The sequence below is a fragment of the Pteronotus mesoamericanus genome, unplaced genomic scaffold (genome assembly GCF_021234165.1).
Source record: "Pteronotus mesoamericanus isolate MK-2021 breed Mesoamerican mustached bat unplaced genomic scaffold, CSHL_Meso_final contig_105, whole genome shotgun sequence".
In the NCBI taxonomy this organism is placed as follows: Eukaryota; Metazoa; Chordata; class Mammalia; order Chiroptera; family Mormoopidae; genus Pteronotus; species Pteronotus mesoamericanus.
Genome location: NW_026555006.1, coordinates 15,478,070 through 15,501,450, shown reverse-complemented (window position 1 = coordinate 15,501,450; position 23,381 = coordinate 15,478,070). Strand labels below are relative to the sequence as shown.

General features: G+C 40.2%; 1 protein-coding gene across 3 annotated transcripts in view; it reads right to left on the bottom strand.

Annotated features, from left to right (window-relative positions):
• PDE4B (phosphodiesterase 4B) overlaps positions 1–23,381 on the bottom strand; it is a 515,450-nt gene that overhangs the window by 49,154 nt on the left and 442,915 nt on the right. The window contains exon 1 of one of the 3 annotated variants that reach the window (XM_054574348.1): positions 13,037–13,077. The exons of 1 other annotated variant lie outside the window; for it this stretch is intronic. The gene's annotated coding sequence lies outside the window, so the exon portion shown is untranslated. Of the gene's footprint in view, positions 1–6,284; positions 6,301–13,036; positions 13,078–23,381 lie in introns of those variants that run through there. One more of the 3 variants, XM_054574337.1, reaches the window with a different exon arrangement.

Genomic DNA, 23,381 nt, shown 5'->3' with positions numbered 1-23,381 from the left:
AAAAGGGAAGAGAGAGAGAGAGGGAAAGAAGAAGGAGGAGGAAGAGGAGGAAGAGGAGGGAGAGGAGAAGGGAAGGGAGGGGATGGGAAGGGAAGGGAAGGGAAGGGAGGGAAGGGAGGGGAAGGGAAGGAGAGATGAGAGATTGAAATGAAGAGAGAGGGAGAAGGAAGGGAGGAGGGAAAAGAGCGCGTAAATTCTCTAAATTTCATGATTTAGCTGGGCCGTGGGCCTGTTATAAACAATTAGTCCAAATTTCTCTCTCTTTCACCCAAGCAGGCTTACACAGACCTAACTATGTCTTTGATGTGCCAGCCTCACAGCCCTCTTTCCTTTTGCTCTATCTCCCACTTCTTCAATGTCCTTACCCTTAGCAAAACCTGCTCTTCAGAAGGATTCTCACTTTGGCATTTACTTACTAATGAGCATCTGAACTTACCCAGTTAATAACATGTACCACCAATGTGAAAGAGTGCTCAAGGAACTTAATTATCCACAAGAGACAGGGGATTCAATAGTCTAAGAAGTGGGAATGTAATAGAGTTCAAGGAAGGCCTACCTTGGAAAATTATAACATTTGAAGGAATAAGAATTAGGTATGAAGAGGGAGGAAAGTATTTGGGGTGGAGGAACATCAGGGTGTGCTCAGTGAACTGAGAGCAAGCAGTGCATGTGGTGGGAGCACAGAAAGCAAAAGATATACAAGAAGTTTAGATCCGCTCATACTCAGCTGTGGAAGGCCATGGAGAGAAACTTGGACTGTCTTCTGGAAACAATGGGACACTTTTTTGGAGCCTTATCAGAGGAGTGGCCAAGCAAAATTTGCATTTTAAAAAGATCATTCCATTTGCAATTGGGAGAAGAAACTTGAAGGCACAAATGAATGAATGTATGCAAGGTGGCTAACTAAAGTATTGTAAAGCTCAGGATCTGGAGGAATACATACATCAATTTTATTCCTGACCCTGCCATCTATTTTATTAGCAATGCCAACCTGGGCAAGTAACTTCATTTCTCTAAGTCTTAATTTCCTCATCCCTAAAATGGGGACATATACAAGGTCTGTCTGGAAAAAGTCCAGCCATTGTTACTATAATGAGAATGATTTGCACAACATCGGTGTAACCTGTCAGCCAAGAAGAGTGGACTGGAATGCATGTGTGTGAACAATGACGACTTCATTGTCCTAATCAGTTGGGGGGGGGGGGGGATCAGTAGACGCTGTTGAGTAGGCATGTGTACTGTGTGTTTCGTTCAAAATGACCGAGAGGGTAGAGCAATGAATCTGCATCAGAGTTTGTGTGAAGCTTAAACATTCTTCCACAGAAACTACTCAGATGATTAAGGAGGCTGCAGCTGTGGACAACTGGTAATTGGCAGCTTCATCATGACAAGGCACCTGCTCATGCATCATGTCTTGTGTGGAGTTTTTTGGCGAAACATCAAATCACCCAGGTGACTCAGCCCCTTACAGCTCAGATTTGGCACCCAGCAATCTCTGGCTTTTCCCAAAACTAAAATCGCCTTTGAAAGGGAAGAGATTTCAGACCATCAATGAGATTCAGGAAAATATGATGGGGCTGATGGTGATTGGGAGAAATGTATGAGATCCCAAGGTGCCTCCTTTGAAGGGGACCGAGGCATCATTGTCCTCTGTACAGTGTTTCTTGTATCTTGTATTTTCTTCAGTAAATGTCTCTATTTTTCATATTACATGGCTGGACACTTTCTGCCCAGACACCTAGTATATCTTTCCCATGGGATTGTTATGAGAATTAAATGAAGTAATCCATATCAAAGCACTTAGTACCTGTTAAATATTCATGCCAGTAGCTAGTAGCATTATTATCTATTTTATTGCAGTAACCTAAGCAGGAGATAATCATTGCTAGAATTAGGGAGTGGCAATGGGGATGGAGACACGTAATTATATTTGAGATACTCATAGATTTAAACCATATGGCTTCTAGGGTGGTAGTATTTGGTTGATGACCAAACACCGATGTGACCAAACTCCCAGTCACCTCAGCTTTCAGGTCCAGAATGTGACTTTTGCCAATGTGGTTTGACTTTATTCCACTTAAACTGGGCTAGCTCACAAGATCACAAAGAAAAGTCAAAGACTAATTTATAGAGAGCAATAGTTTACTGGAAGTTTTTCCTGTGTGCTGGTCATTATATGCTCCTTGACATGGGAGGCCACATTCTAAATGTCACATTGCTTGGTAAGCATGAAATCAGAGCAGGACAGTAGTAGGCTGATTGAAGTGGCTGCTTTCTTCAAGCCTGATGTATTCAGCTCCACTCCTGAGGTAAATTGTAGTTGTCTCTGCCTAAGTATTTCCATCCGCCTTCCCAACTTTGCTCACCTGGCTAACACTTACTCATCTTTTAGGACTCAGCCTGGAGTCATCTCCTCTACAAAGCTTCCTAAATATTGTGAAGTTGGATTAAGCTCCCTTCCTCTAAACTCCCAAAATGCTATGTGCAGGTCTCTATTTTCTATTGACCACATTTCATTGAAAGTATTTTCTTTCAGTTTATCTCCCCCAGTGGGTGGTAACCTTCTTGAGAGCAGGGAACATTATCTCTTTGGCTGTGGCCTTTTATGCAGCACCACATCTATGACCTAGTATGAGCTAAAAAAAATATTGTTTGAACTGCTGACTTTCCCAACATATCAATAGATGGGATAGTGATTACCAAAATGAATGCCACTTGTTACTGAACAGTATTGGATAAACAATGTCAGAAATGCTTGTTCCTGTTTGGGTTTTTTTTGGTAGTCTCCAAAGAAAACACCTTTTTTTATTGTTGCTGATTTATTGAATGTTGCCACTATTAATGAGCTCTATATTTTTTTGCATTCATATATTGATTAGATTTCTAGGGTGACTAGTTTTAATATGGGAGACATTCTATTAAGTGGATTTCTGCAAAGTCATATGCAACTTTCTTATTTATTTCTTCCGCAAATATCTGTATTCAGGCACTTTACTACAGGTCTCTATGCACTAAACCATACTAGAATCCCAAATAGATTTTGACAGTTGCCATATGAAAGATATAGGTAAAGTTCAGAGATAGCGCAGATACCTAAAGGAAAAGGAGACCAGCAGAGGTTTGGAGGCCAGGTAAAGAAGAATAGGGGAATTTTGAGAGATGAAAAAAATGAGGTAAGGTGATGTAACATGTGAATAAAGGTATGAAATTAGAAACATGTCACACCACTCATTCTTGTTTAGGGGAGAACAAATATAACAGTCTTATTTGGTCAGAACACTAGGTTTCAGAAAGGGAGTCGAGTGGAACAAATTTGCAAAAGTAGGGTGGTCAGGGCCAGCTGTTGAAAAGCTTTTTATCGTAGGTGAAGGAATGTATTTGGCAGGCAATGGGGGGCGGAGGGGAGCACTGAAAATTGTTCAACAAAAACAAGGGTGCATGCAAAATGGTTTATAAATATTTTAATACTGTTTTATAGTTGTGTAATGCTTTGTAGTTATAGATCTCTTTCATATGTACAATTTCTTTTAATCTTCATCATGTCTTGTGAGAGATGTAGTATTGCCTCTTTTTATAAAGGAAGAAACTGAAGTTCAGGGAGTTTTTAAGTGTCTCACCCCAAAACCCATAACTAGTAAATCCAGAATCTTGAGACTTGATTCTAGGCTTCCTGACTCCAACTTCAGTGCTCTTGCTGTTAAAATGCAGCTGCTAAGAAGATGAATTATCAATCTAATAGCAGAAACTTGTAAGAATTATAGGATGGGACAAAGAGTATATACTTGGTAAATGATCAATATCAGAGATTATTATTTGCAGGAAACGTTTGAAGTTAAGAAGTAATGAGGCCCCAAACTGGGGTGTTAGCAGAGGGAATGGAAGGTTTATTTATGTCTTAAATTTATCTTTTCTTGCAGAATGAAAGTTGTCAAAGGAATTTGGAGAATCAGAGAGTAGAAACGAAAGAGTTTGCCATTGAGAGTGAAGGTGGTAGGTGGGGAGGAGAAGAAGGCTTGAAATTTTCCTTTCTCCAGGAAATTTATCAGCTAAAATCTTTCACTTGCCTGTGGGAAAGTGCTTCCACCTGATGCTCTCCTGGATGATGCCTCAGATCACATAGGGCTTTGGGAACTTCACCATGTGAGAATGGTGTTGCATTTGACAATCAGGTGTTGCAAGGAGCTGAAAGCCTACTCCATACAGAATTTTCCAATTGACAACATACTTTTAAATTTGCTCATCTCCTCCTGCAAAAAGTCATGAAAATTATCTCCATTTTTACAAATGAGATCATTGGGGCTCATCCAGATGAGGGGACTTGCTTTAGAAATCTGGAATTTCTTCATTGTCCAATATGGTAGTTACTAGTCATGTGTGGCCATTGAGCACTTAAAATGTGACATGTGCTGTAGGTATAACATACACACTGCATTTCAAAGACTTTGCAGAAAAAAAATTATGTAAAATGTCTTCATAAAATTTTATATTTGATTACATGTTGAAATGATAATATTTGGGATGTATTGAGTTAAGTAAAATATATTATTAAAACTAATTGTACTTGTTTCTTTTTACATGTTTACTAGAAAATTTCAAATTACCTGTGGGGCTTGCATTATATTTCTATTGGACAGCACTGTTCCAGAGCATAAGCCTACAGTCAGAACTTGAACACTCCAAGGCCACCATTCATTCCCCTACAAATGCTTGCTTGAAAAGAGTTGGTAATAATGATAATGATTGGAGTTAATATTTATTGAGTATCAATTATAGTTTTCTAAGCATTTTACATGCATGAACTAATTTAATTTTCATCATAATTTCCTTACCTGAATACTATATGTAATAGGTCATTTTCTTTACAGATGAGAGATAGAGAAATTTGGTGGCTTTCTCGGGGTCACAGACTTAGTGGAGCCAGAATTCAGATGTAGGCAGTCTGCCTCCAGGGCCATTGGGGAATGTCTTAGCGGCTGCCCTTGTTGGGTAGGTCCCAAGGAGACATTTGTATTGGCTTCATTTTACTTCTGACCTACCATAACTCAGGCAGTACATGAGAGACTTTGGATGTTACCTCGCTTAATCTTTGCAATAACCCCATTAAGTACTTATTATTCCTATTTTATAGGTTAGCAAACTGAAGCTCATAGAGGTTACACAACTTGTGCAAAGTCACATGCTGGAATTCAGTTTCTAATCCATCCTGAATCTCAAGTTGATACTCTAACATTACACCAGTCTGTGAAAGATCTGCACCTGAATCTCCTGAGGCTGAGTCTCAGGCTAAACCCAAATGTCCTGACATGGTCCCTTTGGAGTGGGCTCTGGGAGTTCTTTGTAGAATTGCTCCGGGTGCCTTCCATCCTCAGCCAGGTTTGGCAATAACAACTGGGCCTTCATTTTCAATTATTTTTCCCCCTGCAAGTTCTGTCTCTTTAGGCTTTCTTGGGAGTTGATTTTAAAAATTTTTTAAGGAAAGGAGAAAAAAAGAAAAGAAAGAAAAACAGTACTTCATTTAGGCAGCCCTCAGTGGGGCTGGCCATTCATTTCAGCAGGATCCCTGCTTTTTTCAAATCTTATCATCTACTCTGCAATGTACGCTGAAATGGTTTAATTGAGCTGAGATAATCATAGATTTCAGAAGACATTCTTAAAAACATCTAAGCAGCCCAGGGGTGTCTGAGGGGTGCAGATTTAGGAAGTGTAGAGTTGTTAGGTATTGGAGGAAGGAACATAGCAAGAGATGCTGGCTCTCGAGGTGATTTATGGGGTTCTGGATGATTCAGTAAGAACCATTAGATGTGAATGAGGGCATCGGACTAGAAAAACCAAGTGACTCTTTTTGGGGTGGGGCTGTGTGTGTGTGTGTGTGTGTGTGTGTGTGGTAAGAAGGTTAACAGTATGCTTTTTTTTTTGCAGCCTTGTTTGCAGGTAGACAAGCAGTTGCTTTATGCGGCAGATTCAGAACTTCCAAATAGCATACAACAAAATGTAAAATTAGGTCCCAGGTTTCATGGCAACCCAACCCAACACAGTAGCAAACAAGAATGGTTTGAAATTCAGAGAAAGAAGCCAACACTGTGTGTCACAGCCGGCTCAGCTTCCTTTGGCCAATTTCTCATTTAGCAGTACTTCCGTTACTGCCCTAATTTCCCCTGGTTTGTAAACTACGTCACTTAACTGAACTCAACTCCAGACTTTAGAAAAACAAAATTTTGTATTTCAGCACTGGTTTTCTTGGCATTTCTACTTCTGAAGAATTTAACTTTGGTTTTTCTTTTTACCTTTGAAAGATGGTGGCTATCAGTTGTGCTTACTCCTCTCTTTTCTCTCTCTCTAATGCAGTGTCCAATGCAGTATAATACAGGGTCTGTTTAAAAACGATTCAAGATTTCAGTGTTTGCTTTAAACCAATATTTACCAGTGAAATTCTGCCAACATAAATGTGCAGACGAGGTAGAAAATATGGCTTAAATCAATCTCTTCCTGAACACCACATACAGACAGGGACTGTAAACGTTTTCCATGTAAGTTCAGAGATTATGGCCTCTTTTAGGCCAGCTTCACATATATGTCAACTTAACACAAACTCAGAACAGTCTTAAAAGTGGGATAATCTAGATTCTAGATTCTGAGAGCAATTTGTAAAAAGTGGTTCGATTAGCTGAGGTAGTTGTTTGTTTTGTTTTAGTGGTTCTTCTGGCATTTATCACACAATGCCATGCAATCCAGTTCAGAAGATATCCCTGAATTATGAGAAGTAGTATTATTCAAAACAGTACTACACAAGCAAATCCTGATATTTAAAAAAGAAATAGAAAATAGGTTCTACTACAAAGTTTATTGCAGCAACATACAGAAGACATTTTGAGAGTCAGTCAGTCTTGTTGAGAGATTGCTTTAATATAGCAAACATTTACTGTATTGAATTCATTCACTGATTAAATTTATTGAATGAATGAATTACTGCTTCACTTTGAATGAATTTCAAATAGAGGTAGCTCGGAATAGAAACTATTTTTCTGAAACTGAATAGCACAGGCCGCCAGCAGACAGAAGGCCCAGCTGGCACCTGGCAGCCCCAGCCTGGGGAGGAGACCTGGAGAGGGTGGAGAGTGAGTGAGTTTACGTGGCCACAGCTCATTACCAAGCCCTTGGTGAAAACTTCAAACTGCAGTTCCCACACTGCACTTCCTTTTAGGTAGAGAGGGCTGGTTCTCAGATGCGGAACAGGGAATGACTCATCTACAAAAAAGGCCACTGAAATTGCCAATAGCAAGCCCTGAACAGTGCCTGGTAAACAGCAGGCACTTAATCAATGCTTGCCTTATAAACAGGTAAAAGGAAATGCCATAGTCTTCTATAACTGGGGGCAGGGGCTGAGTGTGAAACATTCCAATAAAGATTTAGGGGCAAGAACAATTTCTTTGTCTAGTGGTGATAACATCCCTTTTGTTACTTTCTCTAACTACAAATACTCAAGAGCCTATGCACCAAAAACTGAAGGGCCACGGAAAGGATGGATAAGAAGAGTGATGCTAATTGTAGCAACTATTAACTGAGAGAGTCCACCTGGAAAAAAAAATACTGCTAATCTTCAAAACAACCTTGTGAGGCAGACTGTTGCATTATCATCAATGTATAGATGATGGCAACACAGGTGGGAAAGACAATGGAGAATGGGCCTGGGAAAGTGGCCTGGGTATCCAGGTTTAACGGCAGGACCCGGGGGGAGGGGGTGGTTACAAAGAAGCAAAAGACATAGCTGGTGTTCTCCTCAAGGAATGTAGATGGCTCAGGAGGGGAGCAGAAATACACAGACATAGACTGGACATGGCCAGGGCACACTGGGGCTCCGGATTAAATCATCAGAGAAGGACTGGCAGCAGCAAAAGGGTGCTCATTCTTTGATCACAGCAGGTGCTTAGTAAACATTTGCGCAGATGCACTGAACTTAATTGAATTAAAAGTTAAGTAAAGGTAATCATAGGAGGAAAGACCTGTGAACAGGTAAATCTTACTGAACAGAGAATGTTGAAGACAAGTGGTTGGAGAGAGTGAGTCCAGATGATAAAGGGAGGTGGAGGACTCTGGGCTTGATGCAGGAATAACAAGGAGCTATTGGAGGTTCATGAATAGGAGAGAGACTTGAGGAAAGAGGGAATTTAGGACAACTAGGTCAACAGGAGTGAGAAGGTTGGCTCTCAACGGGGGGTAGTTAGAGTTAGAGACCCTCGGAGACCTTACTGAGGACCTAAGTTGGAAACAGTGCAGGCTAAAATAACAGCAGGATGAAAGCAGAGTTAAGTTGTAAGGAATGCTAAGAGGAAAAAAATATATCTTTATAAGAGATGATATATGGAGGACTAGGGAGAGGAAGATGTCCAAAACTGTCACTGAAGTTTCTAGCCTTGCAGTGGGACACAAGAGGAGAAGTATGGACAGACATGGGGGAAATAGGGGAGGAAGGGCATGCACTGAGTCTGGTATGCTCCTATATGGTTACAAGGATTTGGGGTGGATCTCTAGTAAGTGGACAGAGCTCTAGGCATGAACTGCTACAGGGATTCCAGGCTGGGGATGGTGAGCGCACATTATGTAGCCGTGACTCTCCAGGACAGGTGTCTGTCTTCTAATTGGCTCCCGAAGAAAGGTCAATAACAAATACTTAGAAGATTCCCTCAGTTTACCTCACCAACTCCTTTCTCTCCTCCAGTCCCTCCTTCCCCATTTCCTCAGTCCTCAGTTGCCACATAGCCAAAGCAAAGCTATGAGTGATATATGTCTTAGATGATTTCCAGGTCTGTAGCCTAACACAAGAGATTTCTCTCTCTGCATCTGCAAGGAACCAGGCCAACTCCTGCATGATGGAAAGGACCAAAGCTGGGAGGGGCCTTAGAGACCAGCCACATTTAACCCAGCTTATTGGTTCATAGGTGATGGGACTGAGGCCAGGAGAAGGGAACTGATACGTCCAAGATTACCCAGCCTCCGCCCAACAGCAGAGATGAATTATAAAATCTCACAGACCTTATTGTTGTCCCTAAACTGCGCCTCATCTCTGAATGGCAATATTTGAAGTCCCATTCAATTAAACTGACACTTATGGGATACATAACACGACATGTCAGTCCCTATGCGAGGCACAGGGGATACTGGGAAGGGTAGATATAGCAGTCATTGCCATTAAGGCACTTACAGTGCAGAAAAACTGTTTGAGAATAAGAGTGATTCTCCTTGGGAGAGGTGTTGGGGAAGGTTTCCAAGAGGAAGTCATGCCTTGGCAGGGTTTTAAAGGATGAATAGTAGCTTGCTTGGCAGGAAATAGTAAAGAAGGTAAATGTGATCTAAGCAAGGAGAACAGCATGTATCAAAGTAAAGAGACAACACACTACAGTGCTTGGAGTTACTACTGGCGTTCAGTAGTTTTATGACAGGGTAGAAGAAGAACAGTAGGCAGAGCCCCACCAGGAATTTTTAAAGTATGTTGGGGGTGAGGGTGTGAAAAGCATAGTGAAGCTAACCACAAGGTCCCTGAGTGCTGTTCTATAGAGCTATTGTCAGCATCAGAGATATATGGAGATATACAGAGCACAAGTCAGTAAACTTTTTAAAAAAGGGCCAGGTAGTAATTATTTTAGGCTTTTGGGCCATATGGTCTCTGCTGAAAATATTCAACTCTGCCATTTACAGCATAAAAGCAGCCACAGACAATATATAAACAAATGCATGTGGCTATATTCCAATAAAACTTTACTTTTGCAGAAACAAGTAGTCAGCCCATGGGTCATATTTGCCAATCATTGCTATAGAGATATCCTGAAGTTCTGACAGCACTTAATATCTGAGGTAGACAGGCTAAAAGTTGTGCACGATGTCTACACCTAATCCTTGCAACCTGGAAATATGATATATGGCAAAGGAGAATTAAGGTAGCAGAAGGGAGTAAGGTTGCTAACAAGCTAAACTTAAAATAAGGAGATAATTTTGGATTATCTGGTGGCCCCAAGACATGAGGGTCCTTACATGTAGAAGAGGGAGACAGATGAATCAATGTCAGAATGATGGAAAGAAGAAAGATTCAACTGGTCATTTGGGGTTTTCAGTATGGAAAGGGCCAGTAGCCAAGGAATGGAGGCAGCTGCTAGAAGCTGGAAAAGGCAAAGAAATGGATTTCCCCCCAGAGACTCCAGAAAGGAATGCAGCCTTGCCAAAACCTTGATTTGTGTTATTTTAAGTTTGTGTAATTTGTTACAACAGCAATAGAAAATGAATACAATACCCATGTGAGCTAAACCTTCTAAATATTGTGGAGAAACCCAACCTTAGTCTCCAGGGTTAAGAACTCAGGTTTAACATCCATTTAAATGCCTTATTAGATGAAAAGGGTCAGTTTAAAAGAGCTGGATTTGGACTCGGAAAAATTAGGCAATATTTTCAGCGAGTGTCTATAATAAGGAGGTGCTTCTGCACTGAAAGGTTTTATGGGCCCCTGATGGAGCATAAGAGGAATTGAAACAAAATTTCCCTTTAATTGTGTTTCTAAATCCCCAGGCCTCCACACTTGGGGGTTTATACCTCAGGAAAGAGAATCTCTGTGAGAGAGGGTACAAACGCAGGTCCCAGAGCAGGTCCCCACATGTGGCACTCAGAGAGGGGAAGTGCGCTGTCAGAAATCAGCCCTGACTTTCCATTCCGCTGCCACCAGGCCACCCTCTGCCCCCTTGCTGTGCCACCGTACCATTTACGTCAGGGGGAATCCAGTCTGCTGCATTAGAAGTGGGTTCTGCAGGAAATGAGAGCATGGAGCTGGTGACATCTGACAGAGGTGGAAATATTCCAGAGACAAGCTTGGGCAGGCCTGGCATGCGTGTGTGGTTAGGGGTCACTGCAGAGACTGCTGCCAGGCATTCGCTGAGGTAGCTCTGCTGAAGTGAAGGGCCCCCGCCCAAGAGTTCTCTCAAACTACCTGTCATGGATGGGCGCGGAAGCACGGGTTCTAACCTCCCTTCCATGCTGTAAACATCTTGAAAGTAAAGACCTCCAGCAACTAATGCAGTGCCTTCTACTCCATAGACAGCTATCAGCACAGTGGCTAGCTAATTATTAAGTAAAATCAAGGAGAAAGCAAAGGCAGATCTTGTCATAATGATGACAATTCTCATAACAAATTCAGAAAGCACATTTCAATTTACAAAACACGCCAACATACTTTGTCTCAAATTACCCTCTTAAGGATGCTAGGAAGCCAGTATTAGCACATTCATTTTGCTGATACAGAGAATGAGTTTCACACACATTGAGTGACTGGTTTAATATTCCACAGCTAGTAGCTGGAAAAGCTGAAGCCTGAACCTAGGTCTTCAGTTTCTTAGGGTGGAGCTCAGGTATATCTAACAGCTGCCCCTACTCCCTCTCTTCTCTTTCTCTGTCCTTTCTAGAAGCATTGAATATCTATTATGTATCAGACAACACTGTAAGAGGTCCCAAGGATAGAAAATGAATGAATACAAGGCTCTGACCCCGAAGATCATAGTTAACAAGGGAAGCAGTCACGTCAATGTGCAAACTGTGATGCAACCTAATGCTCAGACATTTATTGACACTTCTATGTGCCATGCACTGTACTAAAGACTTCACACACCTTTAATGTTTAACATCTTAGGAGGTAAGTACAATATTATCATCCCCATTTTACAGAAAAGAAAACAGATTTAGAGACATTAAGTACCACATGTTGCAGCAAGAATCCTCATTCTCTCTAACTCCCAACCTCACACTCTCAGCTTCTCTACTGTGCTATCCTAACATGAGCACTAGCACAGAGCTCCACTCTGAGACAGTGAGAAGACCAGGGAAAGATGGATTGACTGCCCAGTGGAATAAAAGGAGGCTTTCCCTAGAGAGTGGGCATTTGCATATACTGCAGCACAGAGAAAAGAACCAGTCACTTAAATACGATCTTTAAGCTTAGTCCCGTGTTCTAAAAAACTGAATATCAGAAGAGAGTATCCCAGAAATTGATTCCATTTAGCAAGGTTTTTCTGAGTAACTATTAGGTGCAAAGCATTGTCGAGGGGACTCTATGAAGAATCAGATTCAAGTCTAACTCTTGAGATAACAACTCTTCATTTGCACTGAAAGAATGGAAGTGTATTCCCAGAGGAATATGGAGTAGAAGAAAGAATTCTGAACTAGGAGCTGGGAGATCTGGGTTCTAGTCCCAGGTTTATCACCAGTTCAGTAGAAATGCCCCTCAGCTTCTCTGAGCTCCTCCATTCCTTCAGCTGTGAAAGGTAGGTGTTGGAACAAATGATGTCTAGGGGCCTCTTTTAGTTCTGATATTCTATTATGCCAAGACTGTCAAGGAAGGACAGGCAAAGGACTTACCCGAGAGAGCTGGCAGGCAGAAAGGGAGAGAGTAGTTTGCCTCATCAGAAGCCCTCCTACGCGAGGCACCTTCAGCACCTGAATCCTGTAGTCACCCAGCAGCCACGTGATGCGAGCTGCCAGGGTCCTAGACCCGTTCCCTACTCTCTTGGCAAGAATTTCCCTAAATAATGAAGCCACAAAACAGGTACCTTACAAGGTCAATGTTTCTTGGACACCTTGAACATCAACAGCACTAAATGGCTGTTTGAAGCTATTATGCTATTATAGTTGTTGTAAAATTATGGTAACGGACATTATTTACTGGGAGTACTCTATAAACAAGGTGTCATGAGGAGTGCTTTAATTACAATTATCTACTCTTGTTGGCAAAGGTAAGCAGTGCTGTTATCTCCACTCTAGTAATGAATCTGTGGCTTGAAAAGATTAAATAACTCACTTGAAGTCTTGCAGCCACTAATAAGTGGCAGAGCCTGTACTCTCATTCAGGACTGACTCCAAAGGTACAGCTCTTCACTCTTCCCACCACCATTAAACTCTGCTACAATCTGTGATGCTTCCAATCTGGGTTTTCTTCCTTCACTTTGACCTGCAATGAGCAGCTGAAAAGGATGTACAGCCAGTAAGAATCATATTGTATTCTTACCTTAAAAGATGCAAACTGCTTTCTCATGTATCACATCATCTGATTCTCATAGCAGCTGGTGAGCTAGATGGAGCATTATCTCTATTTTATAAAAGAAGGAACTGAGTCTCAAGGGAGGTTAAGTAACTTGGAGGTTTCCTAAACCCACATACCATCTTAATCACGTACTTGTCTACACTTCTGACCACTCTGAGGCACTGTTTTTCAGAACACCATGTCTTGCGTCTTAAAGTGTATCCAGTTATTTATATTTGCATTGCAGAATGGTTAATGTAGGACCTTCCTGGAGAGATATTACGAAAAGGCAGCTGGTGTTTCCTTATACCTTCTTCCAGGACTAAGTGTACATCATTTCCAACAACTAAGAAACAACTAAAAATAGTTCAGTGAATTCTAAAAGTCCAAACCCTCAAAATGATACAATTTTTTAAATTTCAAAATGACAGCGCATCCATTGAATTTCATCCTCTTTACTGAGTTGACAAGGTATATGTAAACTGCATAGAACATTTTGAACCTTCTTTTCAAATTATAAGACTATATGTAGTGCTATAGAGTAGATCATGAAGCACTTTATTACTAATTTTTTGCATACTATTTCTAAATGTGATTTTAACATAGCTGTGTATATATCAGAAACATATCTGTCAAGTTTCCCCTGCTTTCTACCCAATAATATTGCATAGAAAAGAAATGTAAAAAATATTTATGTGCCTCACAAAATCAGACTCTCTTCCCCCTAGAGAAGGTGGTAGCTATTTGCAAGGTTGTGAGGTGGTTAAATCAATAAGAACAACTGCCACAGGCACAGCAGGGATAAATCTCATAAATATAAATATCCTGTAAAAGAAACCAGATATTAGAGTACATAAAAATATGATTCAGCTTACAGTAAGTTCAAAAGAAGCAAAAATGAATCTATGATATTATGAATCAAGATAGCGGTTAGCTTGGAGGAGGTTATAAGTAGGAGGGGACTTCAGAGGACCTTCTATGGGGTTGGCAATGATCTATTTCTTGGTCTGGGTACTGGTTACGTGGGTGTATTGCTTAAATGAAAATTCACTGACTTTTATACTCATTATTTGTGTGCTTCTCTTTCTGCATGTTATACTTTTATAAAAGGTTTCTGGGAAAAATCAATTAACTGTCTAATTCTGGGGGGCCTTGACATCTATAACTAGCAACTTGATTCTTATGTCACCTCTGTTTCACTTTGGAGCTTATCATTGGGAAGTGTTCCAACTCTAATTCTGAAATTCCTCATCTCAATCTTCTTATCAGCCCAATTTGCATTTTCCTGATGGCCACTGGAGGCAACAGCATGGCATGGTTTCAACAAAAGTTCTGCCATTTCCAGTTGTGCAGCTTAGGGCAAGTTGCTTGCTCAGTGTGACTTTGAGAATCTCTATTGGTAAACTGGGGGAGATGAAATCATGTGTGCCAACGCCAGCAGGAAACCCAGCATAAAGGTGCTCTGACCTGACTTTGGAAACCTGACTTTGGAAATCTGACTTTGGCTCTTGACTCCTTCTCCCCACATTGCCAGGGTACTTGACTCTTCATCTAACATAAGTCCCATGAATGGTAATATATAAAAGGACAATGCTTACCACCATGTGGAAATTCCTGGTAACCCCCCATTGTCCACATTTTCTCTTCTGCTTCCATAACCGGAAAGCATCAACATTAGGTTAATCACATCCACCACAAATGCAGTACTCTAACCTCAGCAGAGTCCTGAATGCAGTTTTATCACCCTCCTTACTGATTTCCCACAGTTGTTATACCCAGACACCCCCAGACTCACAAATTCCCATAACCATTTCTATCTTCTCACTTTTACCAAAGATCCAATTTCCTACTTCACTGATAAGATGAAGGTCAATTTGAATTCCATCAGTGGCATCCCCTCAGGAGGGCTCTTTCTCTCCACTTTTAGAGTCATTTTAGTTTCCCTCCTCATTTTCTGCTCCTGCCTCTTCTCCAGTGCCCACCCCCACCTCTCTAATTTCAGTTACACTCTCACTCATGTACCCCTTGCTCTCCACGACCTTCACTGCTCCTGCTTACACACACATTTATGTTTTTCCCATCTAACGACAACCTAAAAGGCCCAGCTTCAGAAATATCTCATCTTTCTCCTTTTACTGACACCTTCCAGAGAAATAGTTTTGTGTTTACCTCTTCACGAGACCACCATTCCTTCAATGTTTATAATTTTGCTTCTTGCTTCTTCTCCCTCCATTCAATAGCAACTGTTTTCTCTCTCCCAGATTCCAGTGACCTCCTAAATGTGAAATTTAATGATCACTTCTTACTATCCATTGACATCTGTCACATTGGATCTAGTAACTCCAATCCCTCCTTTGGCAGTCTCTTTTGCTTCCACTTCTTTAAATGTTATTTTCATTTTGATTGCTCCCAAATCCTTGGCCCCAATGTGTTTACTAAGGTGCCACATTTCCCACTAACCACTACATCTTACCACATGCTAATTCCATTTCTATCACTAAACTCATCCTAAGGTAAGGCCATCTTATGGAACAAACACTGTTCAGAGAAAACAGGATATCTGATTTCCAAAACTGGTTATTCCACTAACTGGCTGGGTGATCACAGACGAGTCACTTCCTCTCACTGGATTTTCTTCTGTATGAAGCAAAGGGACTTGTCATAAATATAATAACTTTTGTAACTTTCAGATTCTATAATGCTATGTTTAAAAAAATAACACCATCATCTTCTTCCCGTATACAAACTGCCCTTTCCCTGACTTCCATATTTTTATTAATGGCACCACCCTAGTCACCTAAATGTAAAATCTCAGCTTTATCTTCTAACCCTCCATTTTTTTTTTTTTTTCCAATTTCTACAACCTACCACCTGGCTAGCTCCATGGGCTCTACTTCAAAAATATCTATTGCACCCACCCCCATCTTTCCCTTTTCCTCATTATCAATCAACTACAGTCAAGCCCTCATTTAACTAACCAGATTTTGGCTAAAGGTCTTTTGCGGTCACTTTTTCATTGGTCTCCATGTTTCTACCACCAAAAGATTGATTTTTCCATAGGTTGCTCTTATTACATCGAGTGCCAGCTCAAAAGTTTTTAATGACTCCCATGACATTAAATATATCTGAATACCTGCATTAAGTGTTTAGGGTTCTTTGTAGCCCAGGTCTAACCTCTTAGACTTTCCTCCTCTGTTACTTATTTTCTGCTGCGACCACAGACGTGGATTTGTTCCCGAAACAAGTGCTGTTATTCTCAGCACCCTCTCCTAGTCAGTGCTGTTTTCTCTGTCTGGATGATGGTCTCTGGACTGTCTTATATTATAATCCCTTGAAATCCATGCCATTAATCAAGCCCTAATCAGATGTTAGCTTCTGCCAAAAGGGTTCCTTAATTCTCACAGCTGCAAGCCATCTCTCCCTGCTCAGAATGCCAGTGCCTTCTAGGTCCTCTGCAGTGACCCTTTATTATGTTCTAAGTTGATTTAAAGTGACTTAGAGGTGTGCATTTTTCCCATTATCTGGAGGGTGGAGGCTGTGTCCCCTTTGCACCCAGAACAGTACTTCCGCAAGGTTGCAATAGAAGTAGGATAAAAACACAAATAAACTACTTAATGTTGTATGTAGTGAATGATAAAAAAAAAAGTCAAAAGAAACATGCCCTTAAGGAGCTGTCAGGGAGACAAATTACTACCCAATGGGACAAATAGAAAACAATACAAGATTTTCTGAAATATCAGCACCAAATTGAATTGCTTTTGCTTTAGATTCAGATTTTGTTCTGGGTCAACTCTGAGTAACTGGATAATATTAGACACAAATTGCCCTGGGCAATTTTCCTATGAGTAAAATGTAGAGTTGTCAAGGTTTAGTCAAAAACAAACAAACAAAAAACCAGGACATCCGGTTAAATTTAAATTTCAGATAAACTATAATTTTTTTTACCTTTTACACAATTAGTTCATATACTAAAAAATTATGTTATATATCTGAAATTCAAATTTAACTGGGCATCCTGTACTTTATCTAGAAACCCTTCATCCAGGGATTATTCTCAGTCATCTCTCTTTCTACTCCAACATTCTCTGTTCAATAGCATTTGCAGATAAAACAAAGACAACTGTTCTGTTCCTTTAGCTCATAATTCTTTTCCCCTAAATTTGGCACTTAGATTTTAGCTCAATTATAACAGACCCCACAAGCCCTCCCCGACTCTAAAATAGCACCTCCTTGTCCTCCCAACCTCCCTTCCTGTCTCTCCTTATCTCATTATCTGTTTTCTTTTCATTATCTGAAATTATATTCTTCACTTTTTTGAGCTCATGTTTATTGTATGTTTCTCTCTGTCACTAGAATGTGATTTTCTAAGAGAAAGGTTTTTACTGTCCTCTTCGCTGCCATATCCCCAGCATATAAAACAATGTTTGACACATGAAACTCTTAAATCACCAAATAATACAGGAGGGGCTAAAAACAACTTTTTTTGATGAATGAGGGCTTAGGGGATCTAAAAGGAAAAAATAAAAGAGCTGAGTATGTGTTAATGTGATCAGGGAAGGTTTCTTAGGGGAGTGGGATTTTAATGATTCTGAAAAGAAGTGGTTTGGGAGGAAGAACATTTTCAAGCTGCATATATCCCTGTCCTCCCTCTTTACCTACTAGGTCTATCAGAATATAGAGTGGGAGATGAGCACCATATTTAATGTCAAAAGGCTTCCCAGATGATTCTGATACGACACCTCTAAACCCATTTGAGAATATCTACCATAAAGAATGGATAGGATACTATATTAGTTTCTTGCATACAACCCAGTGATTAGACACAAGTAAGAGATTCCTATATTAACAGTGTGTGTAATCAGCTGCTGATTATCTGAGTGTAGCTAAACAGCTTTAAGGTAGATCCTAATCACACTTTGGTGTGTTGCACAAGGAAGCAAGGGCTTTGGCTTTTATTTTACTTTTTACATTGCCACACTAAATTTGTGTGTGTGAACTCTGGCCATCATTTTACCTTTTAGGACATCAATTTTCACATTTGTTAAATGGGGCTATGTCAACAGTACTTGAAAGATATAAAAAATTATAAATGTATTTGAACAATTAAATTTTTTTAAAAAAGATATAAAATTATCTAAAAATATAAACTAAAATCAATTAATAGCTTAAAAAGAGAATGAGTAGAATTTGATCAAGTAGAAAGCATTAAGAATGGTATTATCTATACAGAGCAATGTGAGTTGAGCACAAAGAGAAGAAAATGAGCATTAAGTATTGGGGGTAAAAAAGTGCTGCTCAGATCAGAGTAGAGAGTTAGAGAGTTTGTGCTTCAGCACATGGGCAGTGGAGAACAAAGGAAAGCTTTCCAGAAGGAAGTGAAATCATGAAAATGAGAATTGATAGCTGTAATTATTACCAGGGTCAGGAAACTGATGAACCAAACATGTCCCACTGCTTATTTTTGTAAATAAAGTTTTATTGGAACGCAGCCATGCCTATTTGTTTGCATATTGTCTATGTCGACTTTTACTGGAAGTTCAATTCAATGGCTGTAATGCTCATCTCTTGTAAAAGGATGTAAAACTCTACATGTCTTTTAAGATTCCACCATTGCAGAAACTGCCTCACTGTCAAGACTTGACATTCATTTCATATGATGATTACATTCATACATGCATTAATTCTTAAATACTTAAAAATATTTTGTATATACAGGTAAGAGGCTAAGTGCTGGACTTCTTATATCCATGACTTGTGACTCCTAGGTCTTGTTCGTCATCTCTCTGTTTACCATGTTCCATTTATATGTGATTCTGACAATATATAACAGTTGCAGCATAGGGTCTTCTAACCTGGCACAAAATAGGAAGATATAGTTATAAATAAGCACATAGCAAGTTCAAGTCTCTTCCCAGAAACTGATATCTGACGGTTAGAGGACTGGCATGAAGCTCGGTTACCAGCAATAACACCAGACATAAGCAGGCTGGGTGTCACGGCTAAGTTTTCCAGTAACTCCAAAAATATCTTCCCTTACCTCTTTCCCTATATAGTTACCCAAACACTGACCTCCATCTGTGTCACACCTCTAGTCCTCTCCGAACTCTAAGACTTACTTCTGGGAATGATCTAACGTTTTACGCAGATAGCTACAGTTTGCTTTGCTGAGAGCCTCCTTCTGGAAAAGGCACTGTCTCAGATGGCTTTAAGGCAGCTTTCAAACTCCTTGTAACCCCGAGGGTAACATGGAAGCAAAACTTCCTCTTGGCTACAGTAGATCATGCAGCATTTATTCAAGAAATATTTACCCAGAATTTATCATACTAGGTGTTGGGGTTATAATGGTGAAAAAATAACCATTAGTGAATGACTTGTAGTCTTAGGGTTTAAATGGTCTTAGTGCTTATATTCCAATATAGGCAACTGAACTAGAGTGGTAAGGGTAGTGCGATGGTAGTCACCGGGTGCCACGGAAACCTATAGGATGGTCACCTAACAAAGTCATGAGGACTTCTTAGGAAAAGTGGTATCCAAGTGGTAAACTGAGAGAGTTACATAGGTAAAGAAGAGGTTGGGGGAAGGGAGTCAAAAAAAGAGAACTTCTGAAGGCCCAGAAGGAATGGAGTACCAGATTCCTATGTTAACAGTGTGTGTAATCAGCTGCTGATTATCTGAGTGTAGCTAAACAGCTTTAAGGTAGATCCTAATCACTCTTTGGTGTGTTGCACAAGGAAGCAAGGGCTTTGCCTTTTATTTTACTTTTTACATTGCCACACTAAATGTGTGTGTGTGTGTGTGTGTGTGTGTGTGTGTGTGTGTGAACTCTGGCCGTCATTTTACCTTTTAGGACGTCAATTTTCACATTTGTTAAATGGGGCTAAAAACACCTGCCCTCACGATAATTTGCAGGGATTCAATGAAACAATGTGTGGGAAAATGCTCTGCAATCTCTAAAACGCAAGGGATTATTATTCTAATTCCTGCCACCACCCAGGCCACTCCCTGTTTCCACCCTCCATTGCCCATCCAGATTTGCTCAGCAAATGCAAGCTAATTTTAATGTCATCTGCTGACAATAAATCAAATAGGGTGATCAAGAGCCAAAAGACCAGTTTTTAGATTTTCCCAGGCCACAAAACATCATAGCCCATGTGGTGGTAGATCAGGAAAGGGTCTCGTGAATGTTACCTGGCTATGAAGTAATGTTAAGAAGGGTTGGTTTACTGATAAACAGTATTTCCTTTCTCCAAAGCCAATGAGAGTCCCTTCCACTTCAGGACCTTCTCTAGTCCTCCAGAAATCAGTACAGAGGTAGTGAACTGTAATTTGGAAGCAGTTTAGCTTTCCTTGTTTTTACCCAGAGATGCTGTGTTTTAATCGCTCCTTGCTTCTAGACTTACCATAATGAAATAGCCCAAACCTCTGTCATATGCGAGGCTGGGGCTACCTTCCAGACAACGTTAATCAGTTGGATGAGTAGTAAGCTCCAGGTTTTAGGATAAACTTTCTCTAGAGCTCTCAAAGCCAATAAACATGTTTCTTGTATTTCTCCCATCACAAATTCATTCCTTAGAAGTTCAGCCGCAATCCCAGCAAGAAAAATGTCCTTGGAACTCCCATGAGTGTAAAAACCAAGCCTGCCACTTGGAAAAGGAACTCAATTATGCCCATGGGGAGAAAAGGCTATGGAACAGATTTGTGACTTGGTTGTAGGCAGTATTTAAAATAAACTTTAACATTTTCATTTCATTGTTACTAATATATCATCAGGTCACACTTACACATTTGCAAAAAAAACTCTTTATTTAATCCATCTGTGTTTTAAAAAATATATGGCAGCCAATTGGGGGGGAGGGGTGCGTGTGTGTGTAAAGAGCACTGTTGACAAGATCGGGAATCTAGCCCCAGCTTTATCAGTCACTGGTGGTGAGTGTTTTGACACGTCACTAAAACCTCTCTAGGGCTTGGCTTCCTCCTCTGTGACATAGAGATAATATTATGAGTCTTTTTAACCTCAGGATCACATAGAGGGAGAATGACAGCCACCAGAAGAATGTGAAAGTGGTTTGAAGATCAGGATCTCTGACGTGGTGTCCCAGAGCCCAAACCTCTTACAGCTCTGGGAACACAGAGGCCCTCAGGAAATACATTTTGGTCAAATGAAGAAGCACCCAGTTGGCTTCTTAAACTAATGGGAAAAAAAAGCATCCTTAAATTATTAAAATTTACCAGTTGACAGAAATCTGTTCATTCTATATTGGTTGTTAGGTGAATGTTCTGTAGTTGTGCTGTAGTCCACTCATGAGCTAACAAACACTTTTCTCCTGAGTATCTCTGGAGATTCTAATTTTACATGCCCGTGTACGATCACACATGCCCATGTACGTGTACACACTGACTCTCTGTTACTGGGGAGAAAATGGGCCTATTTGTAGTAGTAGTAGTTTGATCTTCAAAGCTCACCCACTTAAATATTATTTATCAGTACCACCATGTTTGGGTGTTTAAGTGAATTCAGCTTTTGTTTTGGGTTAACTCCAAGTAACTCTGTGATATTAGATACAAATTGCCCTGGGCTACTTTTTCCTATGAGTAAAATGTAGAATTGTCAGATTTAGCCAAAAACAAACAAAAAACCAGGACATCTAGTTAAATTTAAGTTTCAGATAAAAAATAATTTTTTTAGTTCTTATGCAACAATTTGTCCTTATACTAAAAAAAATTAGTTGTTCTATATCTTTAATTCAAATTTAGAAGGTCAGAGAACAGACCATTTATGAAGAATACATCTGAAATGGAGCTTTATACCAACCAACTAGTAACTGGGATTGCCCAATCCAGCCAGGGCAGAGAGATAGCCCTGGCATAGAGTCACTTTCATAACAGAACAAAGATCCCTTGGGACATCAAAAACATAAAGCAGGTAAAGACTTTGAGCATAAGGTCTATGTCTAATTCATCTTTGTAGTCATAGCTACTCTTGCACTGTAGACATGTCAATAAATGTTGGATAAATGTATCAATAAGTGAGTCACTGGGGAATGGAAAGAGTTCTGGACTCGGAGTCAGGAGATGTGGATCCTAACCCACAATCCATCAATCAGTGATGTGAGTATGGGGAAGTCATTCCAAATCTCTGTGTCTCACATGTGAAATGAGAGGGCTGGATAAATCAGCAGCCCACAATCGATAAAGTGCAGTGAACTGGATAATCTCTGAGCTAGGAGATGGTACCAAAGTTGCCTCTCCATCTTTAAAATGGTTTTCAGGTTTTTTTGGTGGACAGGAAGAAGTAAAATCAACCAGGAGTGAGGTTTCTGGCTGTAGTCTGAGTGCTGACCAGGTGCCCAGAACTAAATTGGTTACATTCCGTTTCATGGTCAGTAGCTCAGGTAGTCTTGAGAAGAGGGGAACCAAAATCACCAGAAAATGAATTTATTCAAGGAAGCTAATGGCTTTGGCCACCACTCTGTTGTAGGATGAATCTGTCAACTCTTAGAATAAAACAAGACCCTTGAAGGTCTTCTCACACAGCTGAAGATAAAAGCAAGAACACTAGAGAGAAGACATTTCTTCTGGATGCCTGTATTTGTGCAATAGACCAAATACCCCCGATATGCATTTGTTGGATTTTAATCTTCATGCGTTTATGAGTTTTTATTATAGCATGTTATTTTTATTTGTGATATTGATATTTACATTCTGCAATCAAATGTATTATTATTAAGAAGTACTATAGGGCTGAATTCCATGAACATAGTGCTCTCTGCTTCATTAAGTGTTTTCAAATCTATATGAAAGACCTTTCAGTTTACAGTGATTCTCTCAGAGGAAACCCTCAGAGGGAGAAGCCTGAGAAGGAGATATCCCCAGTTCTGTTATGTGGAGCTTCTCTGCTGTTTGTCGGGGAATGTTCATAAATTAGAAAACTAAAAACATGTCAAGTGCAACATTTACTTGACTGGCCACAGACAGGTTTAACTGGAGCACCCTGAAATTGTGTGGTTAGTGGAAAGAGTACAAATTTTGAAGGCTTGGCTCAAATCAGACTCTGTCCCATAAGAGTGGTATGACTTTGGACAGGTGACTGTATCTATTTATTTTTATTGGGCAGTAGTATATTTATCTTTAAAATGGATGCAATAATCTTCCCTAGTTTCAATGTGAGGATGTTAAAAAAAAGTGTGAATCACCTAGCACATAGTAGGGGTTCCATAAATGTTAACCACATTCTCTTCTCCAGAAAGCTCTGTTTTTCCATGTTCTGTGGTCTACTCTGGCTCCATCACTGAACCAACAAAGCGAGATCTATTAGTTAGACAAGCTTCCC